This window comes from Rhododendron vialii, chromosome 5a (genome assembly GCF_030253575.1).
Source record: "Rhododendron vialii isolate Sample 1 chromosome 5a, ASM3025357v1".
Classification (NCBI taxonomy): Eukaryota; Viridiplantae; Streptophyta; class Magnoliopsida; order Ericales; family Ericaceae; genus Rhododendron; species Rhododendron vialii.
The window spans coordinates 42,296,512-42,309,820 of record NC_080561.1 but is presented as its reverse complement, the minus strand read 5'-3'; positions in this window follow the sequence as shown (position 1 = coordinate 42,309,820).

The window sequence follows — 13,309 nt, the reverse complement described above, 5'->3', positions numbered from 1 at the left end:
GTTGGAATTAAATCCAAATGCCAGATGTCAACTGGTACAGAAATAAATGATGAGGACACTATGAGGACATCTAGCGAATCATAGCAGTATTAAACGGTACGTACGTCTATTCCATTGAACTTCTTGTTCAATATGTCGACATGCCATTAATCATGATTCATGTGATCTTCAATTTTACTATGATTTGCTCATGTGTCCCTATCACCTTGCACCTTCCACGCACCTCGACTGACCATATGAGACTAGTATTACTGCTCACTTGCAGTGTTCCAATTAAAACCAAAACAAAACTCCATATAGACTGACTTCAGAGGAATTGATAGTCCATGAAAAATTTCGAACATAAAACCTTAAGAAAAAATAAACCCTAAAGTCTCAGGCCGACCAACCTCTCAGGGTTCATTCATGAGATCGACCAACCTCTCAGGGTTCATTCATGAGATCGACCAACCTCTCAGGGTTCATTCATGAGATCTCACGGTAGCTTTGCCACTGCTTGGGACACCCATCACCCATGGCTTCCAACAGAACGCCCAAAGACTGTTGAGGACTGAAGGGACATAATTTGATGCAGAAATGTTTAAAAAATACGTTAATATATAGGCCAATTTTTTTTTTCTTTATTAAAAAAATATATTAGGTTTCGATCGTAATTTTTTACTTTTTAGATTCCTTACGTTACGACAAAGCAATAATCCTTAAAAAATTAACGAAAAACTAACAAATAGGAAGAAAATTTGAATAAGGATAAAAAAAAATAAGCCATAAGCCGAACAAACCAGATATGAGGCATTTGAGAGTCTATTTTTTAGCTTTTTGACTTTTTAGATTATGGTCAGAATGTACTTTGAATCTGGTAGAGTGTTTGGATGATTATGCAAAATATATTTTGCAATATGATTAGTGTTTGAAAAATATGTGCAAAATATATTCTGTAGGTCTTTTCGTTAACCAAAGTAAAAAAAAGTAGAAAATGAAAAGTCAAAAAACTCATCTTCCCTTACTTCTTACTTCTCTCCTCTAAACCCAAAAACCGGAAAATCATTTTGGCAAAAGTCATTTTGCCCACGCCCTGCCAAACACGTAAAAGTGAAAGATGAGAAAGTGAAAAGTTAAAAAACAAGCGCCCAAACAGGCACATAATAATATTTAAAAAAGAAAAGAAAAGAAGTAATAGTGCTAGGCTCATTCCTGGTCTATTCTTTCAAACGAGTCAAAAATTTGAACTCAAAATCACGAGCTCGAGTCTTAACGAGCCAAGTTTAGTCATTTACTAAACGAATTGAACCTCTTTAATCAAGCCGAGTCTTCCTTAACAAGCTGAGCTTTTGTCGAATGAGCTGAGTAGAAATTTACTAAATAGGCCAAAAACTCAAGCTCACGAGCTGCTCTCGGTTTGTTAATTTACAACCTTATGTGAAGGTAACAATTAGTGGTATTCTTCGAGTTAAAGAAGTACAGTATTTAAAGAAAGAGGGAAGGATCCTATAGAACGTAATGGAGAAAAAACTCCCCGTTCGTTTTGGAATTTTGGATTTGGATTTAGATAATGACCGTAGAGAAAAATAAAGTAATGATTGAAAATAAGGATAATGATTAAAAAGAGATAAAAATAAATAAAAGTAATGATTGATAAGAAATAGGATAATTATTACTTCAAAATCTAAAATCTTTAAACGAGCGGCAGGATCTATAAATTGGTCTCACATAGAGTATGTAGACAAGTAAGGTGTTTGTTTACTCTCAAGCTCAGGCTCAACAATTGAGACTAAAGTCAAGTTCTCAAAGACAAACCACAAGAAACAGTCTTCAGTCGGAGCCTAAAGCTTACAACGTAATGAGAAATAAAGCGGCAGGCAAGAGCAAGAAAGCAAGCCCTTTCGGAGTTACAGCAACAAGTACGGGATTTACCTCCCGATCGAGCTTGCAGGTTCAACTTCCACCATAAGCGAAAATCTTTTAAAGCTGGTAGAGGTTTTGTTTCGTCGTTAACTTAAGAGGTGCAAAACTAACTGACCCAGATATCCATTTTTTCCAATCAAAAATTTTTTATGGAGAAAACCATATTTATTGGTTGAGTATATGAACTTATGCAATGGGCTGTCACAGTTTCTTGTGCTTACAGATCAGGAAGTGGACATACAAATACAACAAGGTGGGCTGAGGCCTGCTGCATGTGCATGTAATTGCCTCCTAGCTTATGTCCACATGCATATGGGCTGAGGCCTGCTGCATGTGCATGCGTAATTGCCTCCTATCTTATGTCCACATGCATATGGGTTTTCTCATCGATCTGGGTATGTGGATTAATCAAGGCCCACTAGCAAAGAGTAATTATTCAGCAGTGGCCCAGATCAAGCACAACCATGTGGTACTTCGGAATATTATTCCAATGCTACACATTTATGTGTGGTTCATCCACTTAGTCATGGACCCTGCGAGGATCGATGTATAGTGCTCAAATATCCCGGAGCACCACGTGACTGTATGCTCCGGGAGAACTGAATAATTAAACACTTGCATGAGGTGTAGGAGTAATTCTCAAGGTAGCCAGCTTCATAATGAACTGTTACACATAGAAATGTTGCCTTAAGACACTTGCAAGAGGTGTTGTAATCCTCAAGGTAGACAGCTTCATAATGGACTGCACACATAAAAAGTTGCTGGCCTTTCCTTGAAATGGCATATACCCTCCTTGGGGCATGGGAGCAGTACTTGGTGAATTGGTTATAAAGCTAGCACAATGTTAAAAAAAAAATGTAATTTGTAATCTTCTAGAATAATGTAGAATAAGTGTCTAAGTTAAAAATAATTAGAAGTGTGTGGAAGTAATAATTGTATTAGAAGTGTGTAGAAGTAATAATTGTATTTATGCACATGGGTAGAATTAGATGATTCTAGAAGATGGGAGATCTTTCATGAAATTAAGCACATGTGCTTATCTCTAGACAATTCTAGAGAAGTGTAGGTTGGTAGAAGTGCCCTATAAATAGAGCCTTGTTGTACTCATTTTGTGTAATGAAAATCTACTAAAAAGCCTTTCACAACTCCTCCTTATAACATCTCTCACTCATCCTTTCCCACTCTCTTGTCCAATTTACTTCAAAATATAACCAAGCACCCCAACAATTTTGGTATCAGAGCCAAGTTTAACCGATCCATCCTTGTCCTTCTTTCATCCACCATGGAGACCAACTCTTCCACTTTCAACTATGCACAAAATCTCATCCCTATATTTGAGGGAGAGAACTATGACTATTGGAGCATCCAAATGCATACTTTATTTGTCTCACAAGAATTGTGGGATCTTGTTGAAAGCGGATACGAGGCACCGGCACATGCCGAAGAAGAAGCAACTTGGACGGAAGCAAGGAAGAAGAAATTCAAGGAGAACAAGAAGAGAGATGCTTTGGCCCTCCTCAACATTCAACGTGGGGTAAGCAAATCTATCTTTCCACGAATTATGGGTGCAAAAACTTCAAAAGAAGCATGGGAGACATTAAAAATTGAATATCAAGGTTATGATAGGGTTATCTCCATTAAACTTCAAACACTTTGGAGAGACTTTGATAATCTAGCAATGAAGGAAAATGAATCCGTTCAAACGTTCTTTTCCCGAGTTGCTGGAATTATCAATCAAATTCGAAGTTATGGAGATACCCTTCCGGATAAAAGAATCGTTGAAAAGGTTCTTAGGAGTTTGCCTCCAAAGTTTGAACATGTTGTAGCCGCTATTGAAGAATCCAAGGATTTGTCTAAACTTACTCGACATGAACTAATGAGTTCTCTCGAGGCCCATGAACAAAGAATGAGTAGGTTCACAAATCAATCATTGGAGCAAGCATTTCAAAGCAAAATCAATTTTGGAGGAAAGAATCAAGAAGATCAAGAGAAGGGCTCATCTCGAGGAGGAGGCATGAACGGACAGAGACGGGGAGGCCAAAATGCATTTCAAGCTCGGAACAAAGGAAAAGGATACGACAATCAGAGAAATCCTAATGGCGGTAACTCTAACTCTTCTTGCATTATTTGCAAAAAATCTAATCATGCATCCAAAGATTGCAAATTTAAATGAAAGAGATGCAAGGTTTCTAATCATTCTGATCGAGATTGCTGGTTCAATCAAGAAAAAAACAAAGCTAATTTTTCAGAAGAAAATGAAGCTGAACACCTATTCTCTTGCATGAATGCTCAACAAGAGTCAGATAACATTTGGTATTTGGATAGTGGATGCAGTAATCATATGACAGGCGATCGTAAAAAGTTTGTGCAGCTGGATGATAAAGTTTCTTCACAAGTGAAGCTCGGAGATGGAAAGCTGCAGAATATCGAAGGAAAAGGAGTTATTGCCGTCTATACCAAGGGAGGTAACAAAAGACTAATTTCTGATGTCTTTTATGTTTCGGGGCTTACTCAAAACTTATTAAGCGTGGGGCAATTACTGCAAAAAGGCTATGCACTTAACTTTGATAGTGATGAGTGCACCATCATTGACAAAAAGAAAAATTTTAAAGTGGCAACAGTCAAAATGACTCCAAATAAAGTTTTCCCGTTAATAATGCCACTTAATGAAAGTTTTGCCCTTAAAGGAGAAAAAATTGATGACTCATATTTGTGGCATCTAAGATATGGCCACTTAAATTACAAGGGCATGAGATTACTAAAGGAGAAAAATATGATGAAAGGGCTACCAAATATTGATAAAATTGATAAAGTTTGTGAGGGATGTATATATGGAAAAATGCATAGACTACCATTTCCAAAGTTCGCTTGGAGAGCTAAAGCGCCTTTGGAATTGGTGCATTCTGATATTTTTGGCCCTACCAGAACACCATCTCTTGGTGGAAAAAGATATTTTCTCCTCTTTGTTGATGACTATACAAGGATGATGTGGCTATACATCCTTGACAAAAAATCAGAAGCTTTCTCTGTATTCCTCAAATTTCAAGCCTTGGTGGAGAGACAAAGCGGAAGACAAATAAAGACACTTCGGACAGATCGTGGTGGCGAATTCATCTACACTCCATTCATGGACTATTGCCAGGAAAAAGGAATCAAGAGGCAACTTACAATCCGGAAAACACCTCAACAAAATGGAGTGGCAGAACGAAAGAACCGGACAATTGCAGAGATGGCACGGAGCATGCTTAAAGGCAAAGGGCTTCCTAACACATTCTGGGCCGAAGCTGTCAATACTGCTGTTTTCATCCTCAACCGTTCTCCCACTAAGGCAGTTCGAAACAAGACACCATATGAGGCGTGGAGCAAAGAGAAGCCTCAGGTAAATTTTCTAAAGATTTTTGGATGCATTGCATATGCATTAGTTCCCTCAGAGAAAAGGGAAAAATTTGACGAAAAAGGGGAGAAATATATTTTCATCGGATATAGTGACGAATCCAAGGGCTATCGTCTCTATAATCCAAACACAAATAAATTTACTATTTCTCGAGATGTAATATTTGATGAAGCTGCGGCGTGGAAGTGGGAGGACAATTCCTTCCAAGAGCCAAAGCTTTTTGAGGCTGATAATGCAGGACATGAGCAAGAAGCTTTGACTCCAGACCCAGGTCCAAATCAAAGCCCACGGACCAATCCAGAGAGCTCATCGTCGGATGATCTCAATCCAATAAGAAAGGTACGTTCCTTACGAGATATATATGATTCTTGTGATTTTGCCTTCTTCACTTGTGAACCACATAATTTTGAGGAAGCAGCAAAAGAAGAAATTTGGCTAAAAGCAATGAATGAAGAAATTGCAACTATCGAGAAAAATCACACGTGGGATCTTGTGGAGCTACCAAAAGGAAAGGACGTAATCGGACTCAAATGGGTCTATAAGACAAAATACAAAGAAGATGGATCAATCCAGAAGCACAAAGCACGCTTAGTAGCAAAAGGCTACTCACAGCAGCCTGGAGTGGATTTCAATGAAACATTTGCTCCTGTCGCTCGCATGGAGACCATCAGAACAGTTCTTGCCTTGGCAGCACATCACGAGCTTCCCGTATATCAGCTCGATGTTAAATCTGCTTTTCTCAATGGTGAACTAGAAGAAGAGGTTTACGTGGAGCAACCACAAGGCTATACAGTCAAAGGAAAAGAAGGCAAAGTGTATCGACTTCGGAAGGCCCTCTACGGCTTGAAGCAAGCACCGCGAGCTTGGAATAGCAATATTGACAAGTACTTCTGTCAAAGCGGATTTCAAAGAAGCCAAAGTGAACCATCCTTATATGTCAAAAAAGGAGGTACGCAAGATTTTCTCATTGTTTGCCTTTATGTTGATGATTTAATCTACACAGGCACCAATGTAGCAATGCTCGATGAATTTAAAAATGCTATGATGAAGGAATATGAGATGACAGATCTAGGCCTTATGAGATATTTTCTCGGCATTCAAGTAAGGCAGTCTAAAGGAGAGATTTTTATCTCTCAAGAAAAATATCTTGAAGACTTATTAAAGAAATTCCGCATGAGCGACTGTAAACCAGTCTCTACACCCCTCTCTTTAAATGAGAAGTTGCAATTAAATGATGGAGCGGAGAAGGTCGATGCTACGGCCTATCGAAGATTGGTTGGATCGCTAAACTATCTCACTCATACAAGGCCTGATATTGTGTATTCTGTAAATCTTATCTCGAGATTTATGCACGAGCCGAGCAAGCTACACTATGCAGCAACCAAGCGGATCCTCCGTTATCTCCAAGGGACGAAGAAATTTGGCATCAAGTATACAAAAGAGAATGACTGCAAGCTTATTGGCTACACCGATAGTGATTGGGCCGGATCAATTGACGATCGAAAGAGCACATCTGGCCAAGTTTTTGCTTGGGAACTAAAATTATATCTTGGAATTTCAAAAAGCAAAAGACAATTGCCTTGTCCTCAGCAGAAGCAGAATATATTGCAGCAACAGATGCAGCATGTGAAGCTGTATGGCTCAGAAGAATACTTTCTGATATGGAGCATAAAGAAGAAGGCCCTGCAGTCATCTACTGCGATAATATGTCAGCCATAGCAATGAGCAAAAATCCAGTCTTTCATGGCAGGACAAAGCACATTGAGCTTCGACATCACTTTATCAGAGACTTAGTGCAGAAAGGAGAAATTCAGCTTGAGTTCATCAACACGAAGGAGCAGCTAGCTGACATAATGACCAAAGCAGTGGCAGCAGATAAATTCTCTCAATTTCAAGAGATCATGAAGATTACAAATTAAGGAGGAGTGTTAAAAAAAAAATGTAATTTGTAATCTTCTAGAATAATGTAGAATAAGTGTCTAAGTTAAAAATAATTAGAAGTGTGTGGAAGTAATAATTGTATTAGAAGTGTGTAGAAGTAATAATTGTATTTATGCACATGGGTAGAATTAGATGATTCTAGAAGATGGGAGATCTTTCATGAAATTAAGCACATGTGCTTATCTCTAGACAATTCTAGAGAAGTGTAGGTTGGTAGAAGTGCTCTATAAATAGAGCCTTGTTGTACTCATTTTGTGTAATGAAAATCTACTAAAAAGCCTTTCACAACTCCTCCTTATAACATCTCTCACTCATCCTTTCCCACTCTCTTGTCCAATTTACTTCAAAATATAACCAAGCACCCCAACACACAATTCCTTGTGTTTGAGGGACATGTTTAGACACTCTGATGCGAGTTGTAAACTATTGCCGGCAAATACAGGAGACATACCATCATCTGATGAGGCTCCTGTCCATGGACACCCTTACCCAGTTGAGCACTCTTCTATATGAACACAGTTCTAATTAAACACAGATGTAGATGCAGACGTGTTTGGAGCAATTCAATGCTTACACATACGCATACATCGGATGGTAATTCTGGATATATCTATGTTCGAATAGGTATTCTAAAGTTGTGGTCTTGGATTTTGTTTACCAGTTTCGCGAGAATGTTTACCAAAACCATGAATCGAGCAAATAGTTTGTACTACCATATATTGCTCAACTTTCCCAAGAGAAAATGGTTCACAAATAGAATATTTTACGTAGACAATTCATCAAGATTAATGACGCGGGTGACAATCGTGTTTCATTTGATAAATTGGTTGTTTAGTTAAAGATGGCATATTATAATTTCTGAAGATCTAAAAAAGGTTAATTGAATAATCTTACAATTGAAAGAGTCAAAAAATCTAATTCATCTGATTCACATCTCTTGCAACACAATCAAGTGTCTTTGCTATTAGACTACAGATCCGCAATTCATCACTTAAGATAACCTTGTTATTAATTTAGAGTCATTGGGCTCAAAACCACCACTTGTTCCTACATCCTTCTGATTTTAAAGGCATAAAAACATTCGATAGAACTCACGATTGAATTATAGTGATTTACGAATTCAATATTCGCAACACCGACAAAGACAATTACTCATTGTCGATCGACTCGACTACGTTTTGACTACTTTGATGTTGATTTATTACCCTCACCTGTTTCGACTCGATAATCATTGGTTGTGTATATATATAGTGACCCTCATTAGTCATTAGTGACATAAGATTACCAGTGACCTATGCTGTAAGATCACCAATGACCTATGCAAATGGTCGCATTAAAAGATAATAGTGGACAAGACCATAATGTCCCAATCTTGACTTCTTCTCTATTCGATAATATAAGGTGTCTCGGATTAGTTTGCTTGTACCTCGGGTTAATCACCTTTTTATACCTCCTCTCAAATTCATTTCACGCGCATACAGGTAGGGTAAGATGGCCTCAAGTTTTGTTGGCAAAAGGAGTGAAATTGAGATGGAAAATTGTTACGATCGTCACACACACGCACACGATTTGCGAGTATAAAACAGTAAAGAATCAACACAGAGATATACGTGGTTCCTCAAAACCGAGTACGTCCACAGGAGTGAGAGCAGCTATTGTTCTTTATTATCACAATATGAAATAGAGTTTACAACATAAAGTATTTATACCGACTCTATTCTAACCTTAATATGGTATTTGGTCTGTATCCCAAAAATATCCCTGTACGAACTGTACCATGCCTTCTTTCTAGAACTCCTTAGTATCTCTTCATACATAACGTATGAACTACAGTTCTAACAAAAATAAACTCTTAAGTCTCACGTATTTACCATCAGGTCAACTTGTAGTACAATCCAGAGGGGAGCGTTTGGAAATGTTAAAAATGACAGCTCATAGGGGATTATTAATCAATCGGTGAGTTGCACTCCTTTGAATAACAAAGGAGGTGTTGTCTATTGCTTCAAATTAGGTCAACTTGTACCTTTTACTCTTTCCTTTTGTAAATTAAATTGTGTCAACTTGCATGGTACAGATTCTTCTTCTGGGACAAAAATAGCTGGAAAAAAGAAAACTCTTTATCTGAATGTACTTGCTTGATACCTTCACCTTTCGCATGAATATCTTCTTTTGTTATTATCAAGGAATTGTAGCATGAAAATTCTTCTCGTGAAAATTTTAGTGAGGTGAAATAAAGAAAAATGAAAAGTATTTTCCTACGCATGTTTCATTTGATAGAAGAAATTTGTGGGAAAGTTAAAGATTGCGCAATGGTTTAATTGTATAGGAAACTAGTACAAAAATAAGATTCCTGTCAAATCTTGTGTTTTTTTTGCAGGATGATTTTTAAGGAAAAACTAATCCTAGTGAAAATGTTAGCAAGAAAGTCCTTTCCTTAATTTTCTCGTACTTTTCTTTTCTTTGCAACTAAGTGGGCCTAAATGACAATCCATTACCAAAAGACATGCAATTACCGGATAAAAAAGTAAAGTACTTTCATGTATAATTTTAAAAAATTCTTGACACTAAATTAAATATCTCAATTATTTATTTCACTTGGTGTCAAAAATTTTCAAAACTTACCCAAAAAATTACAAAGAACTCTATAGAATTTGCTGTATGATTAGAAAAATAGCACTTTAGTCCTTACAAGTTCTTAAAGTATTTCCATTACCTCAGTGAACGATGACTAATCTGAACTTAACCATCCAAATCGGCCTGTAACAATTACTTTACTTTCTCTTATTATAAAATCTCTTCATGAAAATCGTGTCTCCCTCACTGCCCACCAACCAAGCTATTTTGAAATCTATCAACAATCCATAGTGTGATCGCATGTTGAGCCAGCTCATTATATATCTAACTAGCTAAGTAAGTGTTCGATTATTTTGTTCATTTCTCAATTACAACAAGGATATTATTTCAAAAAGTAACCGTAGGGAGGGAACAGTAGACGCACACACTGCTTAGGCAAAAAAAATTACATGTTTGTAAGTCTTTTTATTTTATTATTACTTCTATTATTATCTATGAATTTATTTCATTTCCGTTATTTATTTTATTAAAAAAAGAATGGTGGCACATGAGTCAGGCAATATCTTTTTGAAAATGTTTCCAACAGCTTGTGAAAGACCGAAACAAATTCCATCCCACTCATCCACTCTCCCAAGTCTAGATCATGAATTTTCTTTCTCCCTCTCCCTCTCCCTCTTAGCTTGTCCTCGTGATTTTTCATTCTTTAATTTATGCCGATCAAAAGATTCTAGATCATGAAATTCCTTTTTGCCGATTAAAAGAGTCTAGATCATGAATTTTATGCACTTCCACGCGCTTTTAATGGCTTGTATGCTAGAAGCCCTGCTTGGTAGGGACACATTTTGCCCTTTGGTTGGAATGTGTCCTCTCGCACGCCCTCTTATGAGTGGATGTGCTTGGCATATATGCTTCCACTCCTTTTCAAGAAAAAAGTATACATGATGATCATGCACTAAAGGCAAAGAAGAAAAGGGGACATGAGAAAAAGGTCCTAAAGTTGTTAATGTGACTTTTCTTTAAGTATTTTAAGATTTCTAGGTCAACCTTTCTCCTCATAGCATGTATATACATATTGACGAAAGGAATACTAAGATGGACATGCTTGTCTCTACACACACACACACACAGAGAGAGAGAGAGAGAGAGAGAGAGAGAGAGATGCACAAGACACAAGTTAAGGCCTTGGAAATTAAAGGAAGGGAGGCCATGCACTTGACTAATTCCCAAAACAACAGTAGACCCACATGCCTAAAAATGCCTGCCCTAGTTGGCTGTATAATTTTTTTCTTCTTTCTGATTAATTTCTATGTTAAAAAAAGTTTGCAGGTGATTGAGAAATATTTGGTACGTAGTAGCAAATTAAGATGTACTATTCTATTACCAATTTGACACCGCCCAAGTGGTAGGGTGAGTTTCTTAAATGTTTTGGAGGGCTGGTTTTGTCCTGACCTTAACCAGGCTCCGCTGGTAGACAATAACGGCCAACGGTATTGCTTCTCTAGAAGTTACTATGACAAGAACGTACTAAGAGTCAAGTTGTAATTAACACCAACCTTTGAAAGATTTACTCTGGAGATCGAATTAGACCTTATTCCCATACTTTTACCTTTCTCATTGAAACAATCAATTTCTAGGGAGCTCTTCATTAGTACATAATATTTCAGATGATGATGGTCATGGGTTTCACCATAGGATTCCAGATTTTGATCAGGTTGCCAAAGATACAATTTTTGACTGTGAAGAAACTTGATATTTACACTGAGGCGCGCATATGATCATGTCAAAAGAAGAATGAATTTTTTTTTTAACAAGACACCTTTAACCACCAGATAAAACGCGAAGTATATTATATATCAAGTACAAACTTCAATGTAATTTGTGTTTGGAACAAATGTAGAAAGGATTCGTTAGATATGAAAGAATCGATGAACACTGAGAACTCTCAGTCGACTTCTATATACGAGTAAAAGCTTCTTGCTTGAACTCTACTACTTGTATAGTTCGTTTTCTATGATTTACAAATTAAGTATTTGTATTTGATTGTATGCACGTCCAAATATGCTCCTTGCGTCGCTCGTAATACAAGTTGGGACCTCAGCTTCAGTCTGGACGTGAGAGCGACGTGATTCTTTGCAGATGTTGAGGACAATACATTTTTAACTAGCATTGTTGTTACCAACAATCCCTAGGCCAGCAAGTGGCCAAATAACATAGGATCCTATCCATGAGTTGTCAACATGGTAAGGGCGAACTTGCGCTTGCAACATAGCAAGGTTCGATTCTCCTTGGAAACAAATCATGATTTAAGTGGCGGACTATGGTGATGGGTTGCTGTGCTAGTCTCCCCCGAGGTTTGGATTGAGCAGTCGGATCCAATAGTGGCTTGGCTACAGAGTTGTTCCTCGGTTACCAAAAAAAAACATAGGATCCTACCAAATGTCACAGTAAAAACATGTGGGCGGCCCATTTGTGTGTCACGCATGCGTCAATAACAATGCTTTCTAGCGTAGTTAGGAGTTCAAATGCTTAATCATGGGATTTTCACCTTTGTATGCATTTCTGTCCCTTTATATAGCTAGTTATAGCTTCTGCTTCTTTTTTTAGAGTAATAATACAGGCTATTCTAAGTCAATTTCCGCACATCTTCAACTAATTCTTATAGTCTCTTTCAGAGTCTTTTTATATGTTCAAGCGTGAGGATGAGGTGGCTCTAAAAGTTGCTAGCAAGCTGAATCTAGCTAAGATCTTAAGTGAAAGCAAACCTCTAAATCCGAGGCCAAAATTACCAACCTAACCTATTGGAGTTAGCTAGTTGTAGCTCATTACCCAATAAGGTCGCAACGGAGAGAAAGGTAAAAAATTGTAACATCAGGAGAAGTAACATGGATTTTAATATATGGAAATTAATTAAAAGAATGCTTGAGTTTTGAAAGAAAAAGGTATACTATTTTCTAATCTCACGTCACTATACTCATTGCCGCTCTGTTGGTTTTCTAATATATTCTTGCAACTACGTATAAATCTCTACTTTCACGCTAACCGAAGAAATAAAAATAATAGAAGTTCATATACTTTAGCACTAGTATTTTACGAAATGTTAACGAGGAAAACTACAATTTACCCTTGGAGTATTACGTGACAATGAGATGAGGGTTTTTCCCACCACACATTAATGTGGTTTCTACCACCAAGTCTTTGATCCTCACACTAATGTATGACGGGAAGGCCCCTGAAGCACTGAATAATCACTTGTTGATGAGAGTCCCCACCGTCAACGATAAGTCATTCGTCACACAGGGGGTTCGGTGCAATTTTATAAACAACTGGCCGATTCTCTGCATTTACCACGAACCTCAGGGTAAATTCCCGTAATTTACCCCTGGATTTTCAAGATGACGTTTTCCCAGTATATACAGTACCTATACACACATGACACATCTACACCACCGTATATCATGTTTTCACTACCGTATCTTGTGTACAAATATTAAAAAAATA